Source organism: Cucurbita pepo, unplaced genomic scaffold, assembly GCF_002806865.2.
Source record: "Cucurbita pepo subsp. pepo cultivar mu-cu-16 unplaced genomic scaffold, ASM280686v2 Cp4.1_scaffold000139, whole genome shotgun sequence".
Lineage (NCBI taxonomy): Eukaryota > Viridiplantae > Streptophyta > Magnoliopsida > Cucurbitales > Cucurbitaceae > Cucurbita > Cucurbita pepo.
The window spans coordinates 294,466-315,373 of record NW_019646439.1 but is presented as its reverse complement, the minus strand read 5'-3'; the positions used below and the strand labels follow the sequence as shown (position 1 = coordinate 315,373).

Below are 20,908 nucleotides of genomic sequence, written 5' to 3'. Positions count from 1 at the left end.
AAAAAAAAAAAAATTCCACGGTGTAAGACATACAACACCTATGTTAGAAATTCAAAGTTATTTATAGAAGATAAAAATGGCATGGGATACAGAACAATTCATAATGAACCCAAAAAATTTTACAACTAATTGATGTCCCAGGTCGAATACAACTACAATACACTTCGGGTCGACACCCCTATATGATAGTAGAGCTCTCGAGCATCTCCCCACCTTAAAAATTAAATGAACTAGAGAAGAAGAAAGGGGTATGTATAAAAATATAGTTAGTAACCAACCTACTTGTAGGCTCTCATCGCTTCCTTCTAATACTAGGTTTCCACGACTTTTCTTTGGTCTATAAGAAGTTCGGGCTTAACCTTTATAGCGCTCTAATCTACCATGTAGGTCACAAAGTTCTAATTGATTCCTCATCAATCATCTACCTTTGTTGTCTTTAGTGCCTCTTCAAGATTCGCGCCAAAAATAAAAAAGTCGCTTTGGCCGAGTGGTGAAGGCGTGTGCCTGCTAAGTACATGGGGTTTCCCCGCAAGAGTTCAGATCTCTTAGGCGACGAAAAGCTTTTTTTTTTTTTTGTACTAGGAAAAGGTCACCACTAAAGGATATTGTCGGCTTTGTCTTGTTACCTCACGATCTCATAGAGGTATTCACACCCTTATTAGGAAGAATACTTCATTCCGCTCTCTAACCGATGTTGGATATGTCATGACAAAATTTTAGAGGTTTCGATAAATTGAACTAGGAATAAAAATAAATTTTGCTTTAAAAGAGATACAACACCTATGTCAGAAATTCAAAGTTATTTACAAAAGAAGAAAATGGCATGGGATAGAAAACAATTCAAAATGAACCCCAAAAATTAATTATACAACTAATTGATGTCCTAAGTCGAATACAACTACAATACACTTCGGGTCGACACCCCTGTATGATAGTAGAGCTCTCGAGCATCTCCCCACCTTAAAAATTAAATGAACTAGAGAAGAAGAAAGGGGTATGTATAAAAATATAGTTAGTAACCAACCTACTTGTAGGCTCTCATCGCTTCCTTCTAATACTAGGTTTCCACGACTTTTCTTTGGTCTATAAGAACTTCGGGCTTAACCTTTATAGCGCTCTAATCTACCATGTAGGTCACAAAGTTCTAATTGATTCCTCATCAATCATCTACCTTTGTTGTCTTTAGTGCCTCTTCAAGATTCGCGCCAAAAATAAAAAAGTCGCTTTGGCCGAGTGGTTAAGGCGTGTGCCTGCTTAGTACATGGGGTTTCCCCGCAAGAGTTCAAATCTCTTAGGCGACGAAAAGCTTTTTTTTTTTTTTTTTTTTTTTTTGTACTAGGAAAAGGTCACCGCTAAAGGATATTGTCGGCTTTGTCTTGTTACCTCACGATCTCATAGAGGTATTCACACCCTTATTACGAAGAATACTTCATTCCGCTCTCTAACCGATGTTGAATGTGTCCGGACCAGATTTTAGAGGTTTGGACAAATTGAACTGGGAAGAAAAATAAATTTTGCTTTAAAAGAGATACAACACCTATGTCAGAAATTCAAAGTTATTTACAAAAGAAAAAAAAGTGCATGGGATACAAAAAAATTCAAAATGAACCCCAAAAATTAATTATACAACTAATCGATGTCCTAGGTTGAATACAACTACAATACATTTCGGGTCGACACCCCTCTATAATAGTAGAGCTCTCTGGCATCTCCCCCACCTTAATAAGTACCTGAACTAGAAAATGAGAAAAGGGTATGTATAAAAATATACTTAGTAATCAACCTATTTATAGGCTCTCATCCCTTCCTTTTAATACTAGGTTTCCAAGACTTTCCTTTGGTCTATAGGAAGTGCGAGCTTACCCTTTATTGCACTCTAAGCTACTTTGTAGGTCTTGAAGTTCTAATTGATTCCTCATTAATCATTTACCTTAGCTTTCCCTAAGGTCTCTTCGAGATTTGTTCCTAAACAAAAAGGTTGCTTTGGGCGAGTGGTTGAGGCGTGTGCCTACTATGTACATGGTGTCTCCCCGCAAGAGTTTGAATCTCTTAGGCGTCCAACCGTTCAATTTTTTTTTTTTTTGTACTAGCCAAAGGCTGCCGCTAAAAGATATTGTCCGCTTTGGCCTGTTACCTAACGATCGCATAGAAGAATTCACACCCTTATTATAAGAAATGCTTCATTCCCAACTCCAACCGCTGTTAGATCTATGATGACCGAATTTTAAGTATTCATCGGTTATTTTAGAGGTTTCGACAAATCAAACTACGACGAAAAATAAATTTTGCTCAGTTTAAAAGACATACAACACCTATGATATTCATTCAAAGTTATTTAAAGGAAAAAAAAGGACATGGGATACAAAACAATTAAAGATGAAGCCCAAAAATTATACAACTAATTGATGTCACGGGTCGAATACAACTAACATACACTCTGGGTTGACACCCTTCTGTGATAGTAGAGCTCCCGAGCATCTCCTCACCTTGAACAGTACCTGAACTATTAAAGAAGAAAGTGGTAGGAATAAAAATATACTTAGTAATCAACTTACTTGTAGGCTCTCATTGCTTCCTTCTTCTACTAGGTTTCCATGATTTTCCTTTGGTGTATAGGAATTTCAGGCTTACCCTTTACTGTGATCTAAGCTACTGTTTAATCTCGAAGTTCTTATTGATTCCTCATCAATCATATACCTTTGTTGTCCCTAGTGTCTCTTCGAGATTCATGCCTAAAATAAAAAAGTTGCTTTGGTCGAGGGTTTAAGGTGTGTGCCTCCTAAGTACATTTGGTTTACCCCTGAGACCTTGAATCTTTTAGGTGACGAAAAGTTTTTTTTTTACTAGCCAAAGGCCACCGCTAAAAGATATTGTCTTGTGATGTGAACCACGCCCAAGGAATTTCCATACCTCAAGGTCCAGTTACAAGGACGAGAGCCAAGAAGATACAAGAAACCTTGTACACTTATGTTCAAAGGAAATTCTATAAGGCGTTGGAACCCTCTCAGATATGTTGTGCAAAGTGGAACTTCAAGAATGAGATGCATTAAATGCACTTTAAGTTGCATTTAATGAACTCAGGTAAATTTATAGAACTAGTCCAAGGATAAATCTGGGTATCATCAAATTANGGTACAAGAAACCTTGTACACTTATGTTCAAGCTATGGTGAGCTCATCAAAGAAAATTCTATAAGGCGTTGGAACCCTCTCAGATATGTTGTGCAAAGTGGAACTTCAAGAATGAGATGCATTAAATGCACTTTAAGTTGCATTTAATGAACTCAGGTAAATTTATAGAACTAGTCCAAGGATAAATCTGGGTATCATCAAATTAGAATGCAGGTAAGGGATGAAGAGAAAACAATTTTCAAAATTAAGTTTGGATTATATGAATGATTTGTTTTGCCATTTGGGTTATCTAATGCTCCTAGTACATTTNGAGATGAAGAGAAAACAATTTTCAAAATTAAGTTTGGATTATATGAATGGTTTGTTTTGCCATTTGGGTTATCTAATGCTCCTAGTACATTTATGCCCTTAATGAATCACGTCTTGAGACAATATTTGGGAAAACATGTGGTGTATATTGATGATTTTTTAATTTATTTGAAGACTTTGCTTGATCATGTGGAGCATATTAAGTCAGTTTTGATTACACATAGAAAGGACAAATTTCATTCTAACTTTAATATGTGTAGTTTTTGCAGGTAAAAAGTTCACTTCCTCGGTTTCATAGTCAATGAAAGTAGAGTAAAAGTAGATAAAGAGAAAGTTAAAGTCATTAGCGATTTGCCAACACGAAAAACTGCAAGTGAAGTTTAGAGTTTTCATGGGTTAGCTAGCTTTTATAAGAGATGTAAAATATTTTAGCACCATAGTTGCCCATGAAATGATTTAGTGAAAAACAAATGTTGTTTTTAAAGGGGGAAATGCAAGAAAATGCATTCAATTTGCTTAAGAAGAAATTAAGAAATGTACCATTAAGAAATTAAGCAATGGATAACTCTAAGGACTAGGGTTGCAACGCTAGACCCCGAAGGAGGGTGGATTGTGATGTCCCACATTGATTGGAGAGGGGATAAAAAATTCGTACTAAGAGTGTGGAAACCAGCGTAGTACGTAGCGAGCCAAAGCAGAATACATCTACTAGTGATGAGCTTGGTCTTTTACAAATGATTGGTTGTAATAGCTTAGTTGGTTAGAATGTGTGACTATTAACTCCAACGTTAGAAAATAGAACTAGCATCTTTGAGTTGAATTTTTTTTAGGTATCCCTTTTAAAGAGTTTGAAGCATATTGACACTAGCTATATTGTTTTCTAGAGTGTTAAAACGAAATTGAAGCCTTTTAGGTTTGTGCATACCCTAAATGAACCTAAGCTCATAACATAATCTATGAACAAAATATATATATATATATATATATTTAAAAAGAGAGAAAACCAGAAAAGTAGCAAGTTCCCTCGAATATTGAAGGATAGTCATTCACTATGAGAAAAACACAAAAAAAAATTATGGCGGATGCTAATAATGAAGGAGTGGGGAAGCAAATGGGGAAGAAGAAATATAAGAGAGATGAGGGGGCTTTGGAGGCTTGAAATGTTAGATTATGGCGGGCAAAAATGTCTCTAGACGCACTAAATTTTGTCATGTAGCATACATTGGTTAACAAAATTAGCAAGCGTCGGGAAATCTATCAATGTCTTTCGATGCTTGTCAATTTAGTTGGCTTTGTCCATAAAATTTTGTTCTTTTGGAGAGATATTTCTTCTAACCATGGTAAACCAAATATTGATTCTCATCTTTACTACATTTTCATTTATCGCAAAACAAATTATCACAAGATTTAGAATATGAGTATTGTAGTCTATTAATTATCGCAGAGTTCCTAACCAACACGCTGTGTGTTAAGTTAGGAACAATGAGTATTTCTGACCTTTGGTATATATGATGTTACATGTTGCTAAAAATAATTAGTAGATGGGCCGTAATTGATTGAGAGCGAGTCTTATATATGTGTCCAAAAATTCTAAATAACCATATAGAAGTAACCTAAGTTAGAGGTAGTTGAAATACCTCACTAACTTACCAATGATCCTAGGAAAAGAAAATAGGAATCTAGGAATCAAGGTTCAATAAAACTTAAGAACAACTAGAAAGATAAGTACTAAACTTGTGAACGACGAGTTAGCTACTTATTGAGTAAATGAATTACTCATCAAGATTATTTTAACTTTTCTAGTCAAATAAAGAAGTTGCAGGCCAACCGAGGACAAGATTAGCAAGCTAGAGACAACAAGGAATCCTTTTCTAAGTCTTGTTTAAGTACATGTGTTTTTGTTGAAAACTTACTTGGATTATTTTGTGTTGTAAAAAGTATTTGATTCACATGTTTTAGTTGTCATGTATGAAAATGTTTTGTTCTATAACTTGTTTTCAAAGCAAAATATCTATGTGAGTGGTAACTTATGTGAATTGAGCTATCGATGAGCGGATATTATAGAAGCATTGCTCGAGAGCTGTGCGGTAACAAAGGGGGTCGTCTAAAGACATCCTGTCGTATCTATTTATTTTGCATTTCTACTTTTAGTTTTTAATTGTTTGTTTACTATTGTCAAGGTAAGAAGCGCGACTCGAGAACTATAAAGTCAAGGGTGTCGTCCCAAGCGTCAAGTCTATTTATTTTAAATTTTTACATTTCTTTTTTAGTTGTTTGTTGACGGTCGGTCGATGCAAGAAGCGCTGCTCTATAACTCTGAGGTCAAAAAGGGGGTTATCCCAATGCATCTAGTCGTCTGTTTATTTTGAATTTCTATATTTCTTTTTTAGTTGTTTGTTGACTATGGTCGAGGTAAGAATCACTGCTCGAGAACTGTGCGGTCATAGAGGATGTTGTTCCAAGGCATCTAATCGTTTGCTTGCATACAATCGTTGGTATATTTTGAATATTTACATTTCTTTTTTAGTAGTTTGTTGACTATTGGTTGAGGTAAGAAGCACGGCTCAAAAACTGTGTAGTCATAGAAGGGATCGTGCAAGGCATCGAGTCCTCTGTTTTTTGTAAATTTATGTTGAATTTCTACATTTCTTTTTTAGTTATTTGTTGAATATTGGTCAAGGTAAGAAGGGCTGCTCCATAATTGTTTGAAATACTACATTTCTTTTTTTTAGTTGTTTGTTGATTATTGGTAGAGGTAAGAATTCTACATTTATGTGTATTTTTAATTTATTTTTAAATTCTACATTTCATTTTTCATTGTTTGCTGACTATTCGACAAAGTAAGAATCGCTACTCCAGAATTGTGTAGTCTTAGAGGGGGTCGTCTGGTCAAGTCATCTGTTTATTTTGAATTTCTACGTTTCCTTTTTAGTTCTTTATTGTTGACTATTGGTCGATATACATCTATTTATTTTTAATTTTAATTTTTTAACTAAATTGTACTCTCAACACATTCTCCATTTGTTATTTAACTTGAACAGTACTATCTTTTATAGGATTGTACTATAAACACGCTCTCCATTTGTTCTTAAACTTGAACACTAACTTTTATTGGATTTCATGAATTGTACTTCGAACACATTCTCCATGCCACACTAACTTTTATTGGATTGTACTCGTTTCAACTTTACCTTATTGCCTTTAAGTTTCGAAAATCATGTGGAAACCTAGCTGCTTTTTGTGAGATCCCACCATGGTTGGAGAGGGGAATGAAGTATTCTTTACAAGGATGTCGATACAACTCCCTCGTGGCGCGTTTAAAATTGTTAGGCTGACAGTGATACGTAATGGGCCAAAATGAACAACGTCTACTAACAATTGGACAAGGGAACAAACCATTTTTTATAAGGTTGTGGAAATCCCTGCCTACTAGACGCGTTTTGAAACCGCGAGGCTGATGGCAATACGTAATGGGTTAAAGTATAAAATAACAGCTAGCGGTGGGCTTGGGCTATTACAAATGGTATCAGAGCTAGTCATCGAGCAGTGTCCCAACGAGGACACTGGCCCCCAAGGGGGTGGATTGTGAAATCCCACATCAGTTGGAGAGAGGATCAAACATTTCTACATTTCTGTTACACAACGCTTTTAATTCATGGGCCAGGATTCTTATTCATAACTCAAGTTTTCATCCATCTTCAGTGGCTTGTAGTCCACGTGAGTAGGGTTCATCATTTGTTTCCTTATCATGGACATGTGGAATACATCATAGACGCTTGAGAGTGAGAGTGGTAAGGCCAATTTATACGCTACCAGATCAATTTGTTCTAGAATTCTGAAGTTTCCGATGAAGCGAGGACTTAGCTTGCCGAGAGCGTACTTGTAAGAAAAGTAAAGGTGTAATGCACACAAAGAATGAAGGGGAAGACAAACGGTCATTTTTGTTTCTCTTGGACGAACACAACACTGGCGAGATAGAGGGGTAGGTTCCAACGTACAAAGACAGTTAACACCATGAGAAAGAAGGAGAAGGAACATGATGTAGACAACGAGTTTTGAGACGGAGCAATGAAGAAAGGAAAATGCGTGAAAACGGGTGGAGAAGACGAAATCCACCTAGTCGGACCCAAACTCGAATACCCGCAACCTCATTCCAGCCAAGCAACCTCATACCTAGTTTGGTCAAGTAACCTAAAATACAAAGCCTTGGCCCAACAATGCAATCAGATACCCTCCAACAACCATTCCAGTCCAGTAGTCTAGTTCCTTTGTGCTTGGCCCAAAAACTCACATTCAAGCCAAAATACACAGAACCCGACCCAACCCATGATCCACTACACAAACATGTGTGCCCACATGAACATTCAGACCCGTGCCTCGACCCATTTCACGACCTACTCATGTGTCAATGTCCCTCAGCGACAGGGTCACTGCTGCATACATCGACCCCTTATCTTAGCTTCTCAAAATCCTAAGCTAAAAAATGGCATATTTGGCTCCGTTTGATATTTTTGACACCGACCCATATGTTATTTACCCTTCCGAAGCTGATTTTTACTTTAACAAAGATAATTAAAATCAGTATAATGTCTTATTTCTCAAGTTCAAGTTAAATTAGATTAGAAATGTAAATTACTAACGAAGCAAGATGTACGTTTTAATAGGAAACAACTCCCGAAGATACTTGGAGCAACTTCAAGAGACAGAATTCAAATGTACTCGAGTTTAGAGAAAATACCGATCAAGGTCAACCAAGTAAGTGACCTTACTATCGGCTTGGTTGGACGACTTGATTTATGTATGACGACACGTGCCCAGTGGTCCTTGCACATGCCATTAATACTTTATATTTTATGAGTTGGTGACTATATTATATGATGATGATGCATGTTATATGATGATGCTATATGATGTTATATTATGTTATACAATGATGTTAGATAATGATATTGTATGATGATGATATGATGATGATGATACATGACAACATGACGATGTAAAATGTAAGATTATAAGATTGATTAATATGACATTATTTTGTATTAAGACATGGCTCGTGTATTATATGCCAAGATGCACTATGAGATTGAGTTTCTCTAATATACAAGCTTAACTAATGTTAATGATGATGAACCTATAAGGCCAATGAATGGATAATATGTGAAGGGTATATAGGGTTGTGTCATAAAGATATTCGGAAGATGAAAAACCCTAGGGACCTCATGCATTTTGTGTGTACATATACATCGAGTTACTTCCCATTTATGATGATGAGTACGGATTCGTACACTACGATGATGATGATGATCATGCCTCGCATGACACTCAAGGGTCTGTTGACCTCTAGACGTCGCTACAGATAGCTAGCTCGACTATGATGGGTCCAGGGGTGCGAACCGTCTTGGGATCCACGCTCGCACATGTGAGTCGTGTGCAGGGAAGTACTATACATCTAATTTTGTCTGGACTGGAGGCCACCCCTATGATAATTTTAACGATAGGTCCCTAAGATCATTAGTTGCATGTGTTTGCATTCTCTAACCCCAATAGTGGGGTCACTTACGAGTATTTCTTAAAATACTCAAGCCGTGTACTACTTCTGTTTTAGGTAAAGCCAAGACACCTCTGTATAGCTGAAGACGATATCACAAATAGAGATAATGACACGTGCATAGGATAGTAGTATTTTATTTTCTTAGACTTAGGTTAGTATAGGGCGTTTTTACTTTGATGTTTTAATTGTTTTAGTTACTATTTATTTATGTTGTTTTAAAGCGCAAGTCCATGACAGTGTTTTAAGAAAAGGTTTAAATGTTTAATTTCGTATAGGAGCATAGGAAATTATGATGATAGCAACTTTAGGTTAATAGAAATCTAGGGTCGTTACATTTGGTATCAGAGCTCTAGGTTATAGATTATGTAGACTAGCGTACGAGATAGGCTTGACACGTTCCATGGTCTCACCATCGATGTCCCATCACCGTCAGGTATGTATTGTATAAGATAAGAAAAAAAAAACGCTAATATTGAATGCAATTTAGAATCAAATTTTTTAAGCTCTGATTATATGCTTGATAGTAGCATGATGTTCGACCTGGTTGTATTTCTATGAATATGCCATGTTTGCGTGATTATATGTGATATGATGCAATTTATGTTATCAAGCTATACACTTAAGAAAAATTATATATTGGTTTTAGAATCATGCCACACAGAGGACAAGGAAGAGGACAACGAGGAAGGAGATGATCCCCTATTAGAGGTAGAGGAAGAGGTGGGGGTGAAGATAGACCACCTCGTGAAGGTTCAGTGACTAGGATAGACGTAGTTGTACCACCTCAAGTTGTGCCACCTCAGGCTGCACACCTCTAGTGGCACCGAAAACTGGAATAAATCCCACTCCAAATCTGATGTGAGATTCGTTTGAGGCAATACGATGATGCCCACTCATCAGGCCGAATAGGGTGTGGAAATGGGAATGAAGCCAACAAGTCAATAGGACATCCTAACTGCTTATTGTTAGATCAGGCATAAGTTGGAGAGAGAAATGAAGCATAACTTATAAGAGTGTGGAAACATCTCTCTAGTAGATGCGTTTTAAAATAGTGAGGCTGACGATGATACCTAACGGGTTAAAGAGGACAATTTCTACTAGTGGTTGGCTTCAACTGTTACAAATGGTATCAGAGCTAGTCACTGGGTGGTGTGCCAGCGTGGATGCTTGATAAGGATCATGGTGTTCCAAATTTCAAATATTCCAACTGTACCTATTACACGATCCAAGGCCAAGAAGATTTAACCAGCATTCATTCTTCATCTACCAAATTGGATAGGCTTGGTTCAACAATTATTTCATGTGTTACAGGCTGATTTGATTGATGAATGACTATTTGGAGCTTCAAAAGTTAATATTTGCTGGGTTGAAGTAGCGGATGAAGTGGCTTGCACTTGATTGATAAGTTGTTACAAAACTTTATTTATTATTTTTAATTTCATAATTCTTATAATGGGCAAAAGGGTGGAAGTGATTGCTCAAATTTACTTCGTCTTTTGTGTAGATCTCAGGAGATCAGGATTAAATCATGACCACTAACGAAATTAAATCATGACCACTAACTTCGTTAGTGGGCATTTCAAGAATTGAAAGTTTATAGGGTGGGGAGACTATAAATACCCACAAATTATTATCTAAAAATTAGATTGGGAAGGAAGGAAATTGAGATTTAAATTGATTCAATCCAGCCTTGATCTAGTTTCATTATGGAGTGACTCAATTTAGAACAACGTTTTAAATCAAGGTTTTAAATCTTGCTTGTTGATCTTTGAATGTGTCTGAGAAGTAGTCACGTTGACTAATTAAGACTAATTAAGGAAGAAGATCATANAATTAAGGAAGAAGATCATGAGTTTATAATAAGTAAGAAATACTATTTCCATTGTTTGATCCACCATTACTAACATTATTACTTAATCAAGCATTTTCGATGAGATTTCGTAAATAATATTATCCTTTTCTATTGAATCAAAACCCTTGGATTGAGTTATAATGTTAATTTTTTTTAGGTATCCCTTTTAAGGTGTTTCAGAAATAAACCTAAATTGAAGCTTGTTTTAGGTTTGGGCTTACCCAAATGAAAATAAGTGACCACATAGCCATTCACAAAACAAACAAACCAAAAAAAAAAAAAACAAACAAACAAATCAAAAAAAAAAAAGAAAAAAAGAAAGAGAGTGTCAATGAAGGAGTAGGGAAGCAAATGGGGAAAAGGAGATATAAGAGAGATGAGGGGGCTTTGGAGACTTCAAAAGTTAGATTGTGGCAAACAAAAATATCTCTAGACTTACTAAATTTTGTCACCTAGCATACATTGGTTAACAAAATTATCAATGTCTTTGGATTCTTGTCAATTTAGTTGGCCTTGTCCATAAAATTTTGTGCTTTCGAAGAGATATTTCTGGTAAAGATGGTAAACCAAATATTGATTCTCATTTTTACTATATTTTCATTTATAGCAAAACAAATTGTCGCAAAATTTAGAATATGAGTATTGGAGTCTACTAATTCTCACAGAGTTCCTAACCGATGCATTGTGTGCTAAGTTTAAAACAATGAGTATTTTTGACCTTTGGTTTATACGATGTTACATGCTACTAGAGCAATTAGTAGACAAACTGTAATTGATTGAGAGCGAGTCTTTTTTTGTTATTTGTTGACGGTCGGTCGAGGTAAGAAGCGCTGCTCTAGAAATGTGAGATCATAAAGGGGTTGTCCAAAGACATCTAGTCGTCTGTTTATTTTGAATTTCTACATTCTTTTTTAGTTGTTTGTTGAATATCAATTAAGGTAAGAATTGCTACTCGAGAATTGTTTGAAATTTTACATTTCTTTTTTAGTTGTTTATTGATTATTGGTCGAGGTAAGAAGTGTTGTTCATCACAGAGGGGGTCGTCCCAAGGCGTCTGTATATTTTTAATTTATTTTGAAATTCTACATTTATTTTTTCGTTGTTTGTTGACTATCCGTTGAAGTAAGAATCGCTGCTCGAGAATTGTGCAGTCTCATAGGGCTTGTCTAGTCAAATCATCTGTTTACTTGGAATTTCTACTTTTCTTTTTTAGTTGTTTGTTGTTGACTATTGGTCAATATACATCTATGTATTTTTAATTTTTAATGTTTTTTAACTTAAGTGTACTCTAAACACATTCTCCATTTGTTATTTAACTTGAACAATACTAACATTTATTGGATTGTACTCTAAACACGCTCTCCATTTGTTATTAAACTTGAACACTAACTTTTATTGGATTTCATGAATTGTACTCCGAACACATTCTCCATTTGTTATTAACTTGAACAATACTAACTTTTATTGGATTGTACTCATTAACTTTACCCTATTGTATTGAAGTTTCAAAAATCATATGGAAACCGGATTACTTATTGTAAGATCTCACATTAGTTGGAGAGGGGAATGGAGCATTCTTTATAAGGGTGTGGATACCCTAGTATGGCGTTTTGAAATTGTTAGGCTGACAGTGATACATAATGGGCTGAAATGAATAATATCTACTAGCATTTGGACAAGGGAACAAATCATTCCTTATAAGGTTGTGGAAACCTCTACCTAGCAGACGCATTTTGAAACCTTGAGGCTAATGGCGGTACTTAATGGGTTCAAGCATACAATAACTGCTAGCGGTGGGCTTGGGCTATTACAAATAGTATCAGAGCTAGTCATCGGGCAGTGTGTCAACGAGAAAGTTGGGCTCCCAAGGGGGGTGGATTGTGAAATCCCACATCAATTGAGAGACGATGAAACATTTCTTATAAGGGTGTGGAAGCCTCTCCCCAGGGCAATTACAAATAGTATTATAGCTAGTCATCGGGCGGTGTGCCAACGAGAAAGTTGGGCCTCCAAAGGGGGTGGATTGTGAAATCCCACATCAGTTGAGAGAGAATGAAACCTTTCTTATAAGGGTTTGGAAACCTCTCCCCAATAGACTTTTAATTCACGGGCTAGGATTCTTATTCATAACTCAAGTCTTTATCCAGCTGAAGTGGCTTGTAGTCTAGCACGTGAGTAGGGTCCGTCATATGTTTCCGAAGCATGGACATGTGGAATACATCGTGGACGCTTGAGAGCGAGAGTTGTAAGACCAACTTATATGCTACCAGATCAATTTGTTTAGAATTTTAAAGCATCCGATGAAGCGAGGACTTAGCTTGCCCTTATGCCTAGACCTCAAGACACCCTTCATTGAAGCAACTCTCAAGAATACCATGTCCCCTACTTCGAATTCCAAGCTTCTATGCCTCACATCCTCATTGCTCTTTTGTTTACATTGAGCGGTGCACATTCTTACCCTCATTTTTTGTACATCCTCATTAGTGACTCGGACTAACTCAGATCCCACTAACTCCCAATCGCCCACTTCATCAAACCATAACTTGGATCTACACCATTTTTCATATAAATCTTCGAATGGTGTCATCTCGATGGTTTCCTTGAAGCAGTTATTATACGAAGAATTCTTTACGTGTAGCTTTGATTGCTAACTCCCTGTAAAGTCCATTACACGTGCCAATACCATGTCTTCTAAAATCATATTCAAACACTCTGAGGATGGAAGGCAGTGTTGAAATCGAGTAGAGTATCCAATGCTTTCTGGAGCCCGTGCCAAGATGCTGACGTAAAGCATGGGTCCAAATCCGACACTAACAACACTTGAACCCCATTCAACCTCACAATTTTCTTCACATACAGCTTAGCCCAGTTGTCCATTGTATATGTTTCTTTGTCGTGTAGGAAGTGTGCCGACTTTCTCAATTTATCAATAATTAACTAGCCCTTTAGTGTTTTGGGTAGCCCTGCGATGAAGTCCATAACAATATTTTCCCACTTTCACTTTGTATACTTGTGAGTTGCAGTAGTCTTGTCATCCTCTGTTTAGGTGGCACACCAAACATTTACTCAAGAATTCCACTATATCTTTTTTCATACTTCGCCACCAAAAGTGTTGTTTCAAGTCTTCGTACATTTTGGTGCCACCTAGATGTACATAGAATGAGGATTTGTGTGCCTTAGTTAATTTTTCGTTTCTTAATACCTCCACCACTACGACACAGTCATCCTTGACATAGCATTTTACCAACTGATGTCTGGGAAAAGCATTTTACCATCCTCTACTATGAGTCGAGAAATCTATGCTATAACCCTCTCAGTTACTATAGCTATGTCAGCTCACTTGAAAACTTCTTGTTGTACTCGTGACTCCCTAGTAACGATGGTCGACGAGTGTGTTGTTTTACGACTTAGGACATCTGCGACCATGTTTGCCTTTCAAAGATGGTACTGGATGTCTATATCGTAATCCTTCACCAACTCTAACTACCTATGTTGCCTCATATTTAGTTTTTTTCTTGGTGAACAAGTATGTTAGACTCTTATGGTCGGTGCAGATCTAGGTCTTTTCTCCATACAAGTAGTGTCGTCAAATCTTTAATGAGAACACTACTGCGGCCAATTCTAGGTCATGTGTAGGATAGGTCTTCTCATACTCTTTCAATTAACGGAACGCGTACGCAACAACCTTACCATGTTGCATCAATACACATCCTAGTCCCTTATTGGAGATATCGTTGTATATCACCTACGCCTCTTAACTTTCCTTTTTCGTGCGCACTAGAGCTGACACTAACCTCTATTTTTAACCTTTGAAGTTGTCCTCATATGCATCATTCCACTCAAATGTTACGTCCATCCTCGTCAGTTTTCTAAGTTGTGAGACTATTCTAGCAAAGTTTTGCATAAACATTTGGTAGTATCCTGTTGACCCCAGAAAGCTACGTACCTCTATAACTATAATTGAGCATTTCCCATTTAGTGACAACTTCAATCTTGGTGGAATCTACTAAAATTCAATCTTTTGCTACAACGTGTCCAGACAACGAGACTTGTCGTAGCCAAAGTTCGTATTTCGAGAATTTGGCGTAAAAATTGTTCTCTCTCAAGTGTTCTTGGTGCTCTTGATCTTTTCTTGAGTATACTAGAATATCGTGTATGAACACGATAAAAAAACGTGTTTATACACTCCTTAAAGACTACATTCATTAAATCCATGAATAGAGTTAGGGCGTTTGTGAGGCCAAACGAAATCACTACAAACTCGTACTGGTCGTACCTTGTTTGAAAGGTTGTCTTCGATACATCCCCTTCTTTTATCTTAATCTGGTGATAGATGTTGTTTTGACTAAGGAGGAAATGTTGACGGCGAAAAAGCCAAACCAAAAATCTTGGAAGAAAAAAATAAGGGATAAATAACAGAGAGAGAAAATATGCGCTGAAGACCCGATATCTGTTTGTCATTCAATCGACATATTTAAATAACAATATATCCTCGAATTACAAAAGAAAATGGCAACTAAATTAAAGTCATTGCACGGGACGTGTAAATCCCACCAATGTGCCGTTAAGGAAAAAATAGTATTAAAAAACTAAAAATAAGAATGATTTTGAGGGAGATTTTCAACCCAGGAATTTATCTAACGCATCGAAGATCTATCTTTGAAAATACCTTCGCCTCTTGGAGCTGATCAAACAAATCTTTGATGCGAGAGTGGGTACTTATTCTTTACTATTTTATTATTTCACAACATACAGTCAATTCAAAGGTGAATTGAGCCATCTTTCTTTGTCACAAACAGCATCGGCGCACCTAGAGGGATATGCTAGGGCAGATGAAGCCTTTATCCAACACGTCTTGTGACTATAAAGCTTGTTTAATTCTACTTGCGCCATACAGTACGTGACTTTAGAAATGTCTGTAGCTCCTAGTTCAATTTTTATTCTAAAATCTACGGCTCGGGTAGGAGGGACTGTTGGTAAATCCTCTAGAAAGACATCCGAGTTTTTCTTTACTATAGGTACTCTGTCCATGGTAATTTCTTTCACTTTTATGTCCGCTGCACAAGCCAATATGACCCACTATCATTGTCCTTATTGTTGCTTTCATTATCAACACTATTTATGGATAGCCACCCTATAGGTCCCTTGAACATAAAATTTGATTTAGTTGGCGGTGGGAATACTACCTCCTTCTTATGACAATCTATACTGACATAATTCTCGACTAGACAATTCATTCATAATATGACGGAAAATTCGGTCATACTCACTACGCTCAGGATTACTTGTTCGTCTTTTATTCAATTTTAGCAATGGGAATGAAGCACTCCTTATAAGGGTGTATAGATTTCTCCCTAGTATTACACTCAATGTTCAAAGTGTAAAAATATCGTATTATCATGGAGGTTCGTGATTCTTGACATTGTTACCTAGTTTTAATCAAGCATTGTCGGTAATATTATCATCAAACTATTTCTATTGAATCAAAACCCTTGAATTGTGTTATAATTTGTAATTCTTTTTAGGTGTAGCTTCGAGTAGTTGAAAAAGGATGTAAATGTAATTTTAAGCAAAAAATTCTTAAGGTGTTTGAAGCATATTCATAGTATCTATATTGCTTTATGAGTGTTAAAGCTAAATTGAAGCTTATATTAGCTTTGGGCGAAGGTTCTTGCTCAATTTAATCAAATAATAAGCTCCAAATCAAACTTCAATCACATAACTGGTATCAATATCATATTTTAATCTCACAAATATTTTTGAAATTATTTGGTTGAACACGTAAACCATTTCCCATGCTATCTATTCAAGTTGCAATAGGTGAGGCCACCTCCTATATATTCTAACTATGTGGCATATATGACTCCTGAAATATCATATGACTTGCCACTTGAGACCTAAAAATAAATAAAATAAAATAAATAAATAACTCTGAGTCAATTAACGAGAGGGCCTAGTAGGCCATTTCTCTAAATCCTTAGATGATAGAGGGTTATGTTTATATTTATTTATTTTTATTTGAATTATCAGGAGTAGGATTTGAACCCACGCCCTCTAATTCTGCATTGGTTGGAGAGGGGAATGAAGAATAACTTACAAGAGTCTATAAACATCTCTCTAGTAGTGTGTTTTAAAACTGTGATTGTGACGGCCATATGTAACGGGCAAAAAGCGGACAATATTTTTTAGCGATTGGAAAGGGAACAAAACATTACTAAACGGTGGGTTTGGGCTATTACAAATGCTAGTAGATTTATTTTAGAATTGTGAGGCGGATGACGATACGTAATGGACAAAAGCAGACAATATTTGCCAGTGGTGGGTTTGGGCTATTACAAATGCTATAAGAGTTAGTCACCGACCGGCATGCCAGCGAGGACGCTGGCCCCAAGGAGGGTGGATTGTGAGATCCCATATCGGTTGGAGAGGGGATGAAAAAATTCTTATAAAGGTGTGGTGGGCTTGAGCTATTACAAATGATTAGCTGGAATAGCTCAGTTAGTTAGAGCGTGTGGCTGTTAACCACAAGGTCGGAGGTTTTGAATCAATGTAATAAAATAAATAGCACTTAGAAGAATACCATATGTGTTCTCCATAATAATATTGAACTCTTCGACAAAAAATACCACAAAAAAGTTTTATTCACACTCCATTTGTTTGGTATGATACCTTTTAGAAACAACCACCAATATCATACCATTATGGTGGCTCATGATTTCTAATACTTTGTAACGGCCCAAAAATAAGTAAATAAGTAAACAAAAAAAATTACATTTTTTTAAGAAAAAAATAATAATAAATTTATAAATAAAAAAAAAAAAAAAAAAAATACAACCCTCCCCACTAATCTCTCATCCCTTTCCCATCATCTCCAAAATGAAACAGAAAACAAAAAATGTTAGATTTGAGAAATTAATGGTGTGCACATTTACTGGAAGAGAGATCCAAAAGAGAGATCTGGTTAGTTTCTTAAGGTATATATTAAATCTTTCTTTTTTTTTTTTCATACCAATAAATCACGACAATGATATTTTAGATCTTGTGAATTGTTGTAATTATTTAGGTTGTCAATAATCTTATATGAATTATATTAAAAGAATAAACAAATTAATGGATTAAATTAAAAACCAAGAATATAACTAACAAGGAAATATAGATACAAGACTAACAGAATCAAGGAAAAGAAAAATGAAATACAGAGTTACACAATACTACTAGAGGGAAAACACAGCAAGAGACAAAGTCACATAATACTACCAAAGGGAGAAACACAGCAAGAGACAGAGAGGGAAGACTATGAATATAATTATAAAGAAGAAAAAAAAGGGAAACACAAAAAAAATGTTAAAGGTATTAAACACAGTAAGAAAAAATAGAATATCTCTAAAATATTAAAGGGTATTAAATGGTTTGTATGAAAATAATACTATAACAAACATATATATTCAAGACTTAACTCATGCAAAGACTCTAACTTTCGCATGAATTTTAACACATGGACCAATATAAATTAGAGAAACAATTTTGTAGACGTTCAAACTTGAAACTGATGTCATGGGCTCACATTGGTTGACTTGGATTTCAATGGACTTTCATTAAGGATAACGTCGGGACATCAGCCTAAGCTAATCAGGTAAGTGGTTTACTATCAGCACAGTTATAATTGATGTTGACACGTTCCCCGTGGTTCTGCACGTGTCAAATATATTGATATGTGTGAATTGTCTGTGGATCGATATGCTTCTTATATGTTATGTATATGTTATAGTATATGAATTGTATGATAATAATTATGTACGATGTGTTCAATGATATGTTTGAGATAGGATACGAGAAGGATGCACAAAACAAAATGTAACGACAGGAGTAAGATACGTTCATGAAACGTTAAGGTTAGGCTACATACTTGAGTGCTATGGGTAGGGGAGATTGATGAAAGAATACGGTTAGGTTATGGGTAGAAAGTGATAGGTTTGTGATAGATTGATAGAACAATAGCGTTAGGATATGTTCCTGTGATGATATGACTAAGGTATGTTCACATAACGATATGACTGTTATAGGTATAAGAACGTTAAGGCTATGATAAGTTAGGGAACGGAATGACCACGAAGTGTTTAGGATATGACATGTTTATGATACGATATATTGTGATGTGATATGTTATGTTTAGATTGTTTTGTGTGACCATTGAAGTAATTAATGTATGAATTGCACGTTAGGAAATGACATGTTAAAAGCATGGAGCGTTATGTTATGTTTTGTAAATTGTATGTATACAACATGTTATGAATGACAAGATATCACGATAAATGAAATGAAATATAACCCGTTAGAATTATGCATGATATGAGAACTGAAAAATGAAAAAAGATATGATATGAATGTAAAACGATAGCGGGATTATATTTAATAATGTCGAAAATAGAAAAATATTGGGACCTCATACATTATGTGTGCTCATGCATTGGGGGATACCCTTATTTCATCATGACGGGCAGGGATACGATCATTATGTTTTAGATAATGCTGCCGGCAGGGGTACAATCATTATGTTTTACATAATGTTGCCAGCAAGAGTACGATCATTTTGTTTTACATAATGCTGCCGCGGCGGTTACTAGTTCTAATGGGAGTCTGGCCTAATGAGCTCCCAGAGTATGCTCGCCCGACAAGAAAAGTGGCCCAGCGGTTTGCGAACTGACTGGTGAGTCCATACTCGCACGTATTGGTTGTGTGTAGAGTATATGGTACACATCCAAGTTACCCGTTAGGACAGTACCGTAGGAAAATAGATTGAAATGATAGGTCCCGTCATTGCATTCAACCCCAATACTGGGGTCACTTATTGAGTATTTCTTTAAATACTCAAGCAATGTACTACTACATTTTTCAAGATAAGACAAGGCATTCATGTACGCCTGACGACGGCCTCGCAATTCCAGACCATGACACATGCATAGGGTACTGGTATTTATTTTTTTAGACTTAGGCTAAAATAGGATGTTTTTAATTTAAATGTTTATTTATTTTATTTAGCCTTTTTGTTGTGTCGTTTTAAAGGTGTTTTCGAAACACGCAAGTCCATGGCTGTGTTTTAAGACAAAGGTTACGTTTTATGGAATTTAAATGTAGTCTTTTTGCATTCAATGTTCATGATATGTGTACACAGCGACCTTAAATTAAGTAGAAAATTTCAGGTCGTTACATACTTGATCTTAATCAAGCCTTCTCGATGACATTTCCTAGGTAATATTATCGTCGAACCTTTTCTATTGAATCAAAACCCTTTAATTGAGTACAAAAGGCACCATAACAAAAGTTTAAATCTTAAATAAGCTAACAAAAATATAAGGCAAGAATTTCTACCTACCCTAAATGAACCCGGAACTATCATTTATGAACAAAGTAAAAAAAAAAAAAAATTAAAATAGAGAAAATCTAAAAAGTAGTAAGCTCCCTCGAACACCGAAATTTAATATCCACCCAATGTCATCGAAACCAACGAAAAAAACAAAAAAAAAAAATGGAAGCTTCCCAATCTACGTCGCGTGTCTACCAGCACGTCACCACTCGACCCACAACCTAGAACCCTACAATCCAATTATCCGTGCCTTGACTAAACTCCAACTCGTGCATGCCTACTCAACTTTGACCCACTTACCCAGACCATGACCCGAATGTGACTTGCACTTTTCTATCTAAAACTTGGTGGCGATGGCTCCAATTGCTTATACGGCCCAATTCATCCAACTTTACTCTGCATTATTTCTTGTGATAAGGATCACAGTGTTCCAAATGTTCCAACTGAACCTATTACACGAACAAAGGCCAAGAGGATTCAACAAGCATTCATTCTTCATCAACAAAATTGGATAAACTCGAGTCAATCATCATTTCATGTTTTACAAGATGATTCAATTGAGGAATGGCCTTTTGGAGATTCAAAAGTGAATATTTGCACGATTGAAGTAGGGGATGAAGTTGCAAACATCATTTCATGAGTTGTTAGAAAACTTTATTTATTATTTTTAATTTCATAAAATTTGTAATGGTCAAATG

At 36.0% G+C, this 20,908-nt stretch overlaps 2 non-coding genes across 2 annotated transcripts; both read left to right on the top strand.

Moving 5' to 3' along the window:
• The first annotated feature begins 473 nt into the window (after positions 1-473).
• Positions 474-555, top strand: TRNAS-GCU. The gene has a single exon. It is a non-coding gene; the product is annotated as a tRNA-Ser (tRNA).
• A 664-nt stretch (positions 556-1,219) lies between these two features.
• Positions 1,220-1,301, top strand: TRNAS-GCU. Its single transcript has one exon. It is a non-coding gene; the product is annotated as a tRNA-Ser (tRNA).
• The last annotated feature ends 19,607 nt before the right edge of the window (positions 1,302-20,908 follow it).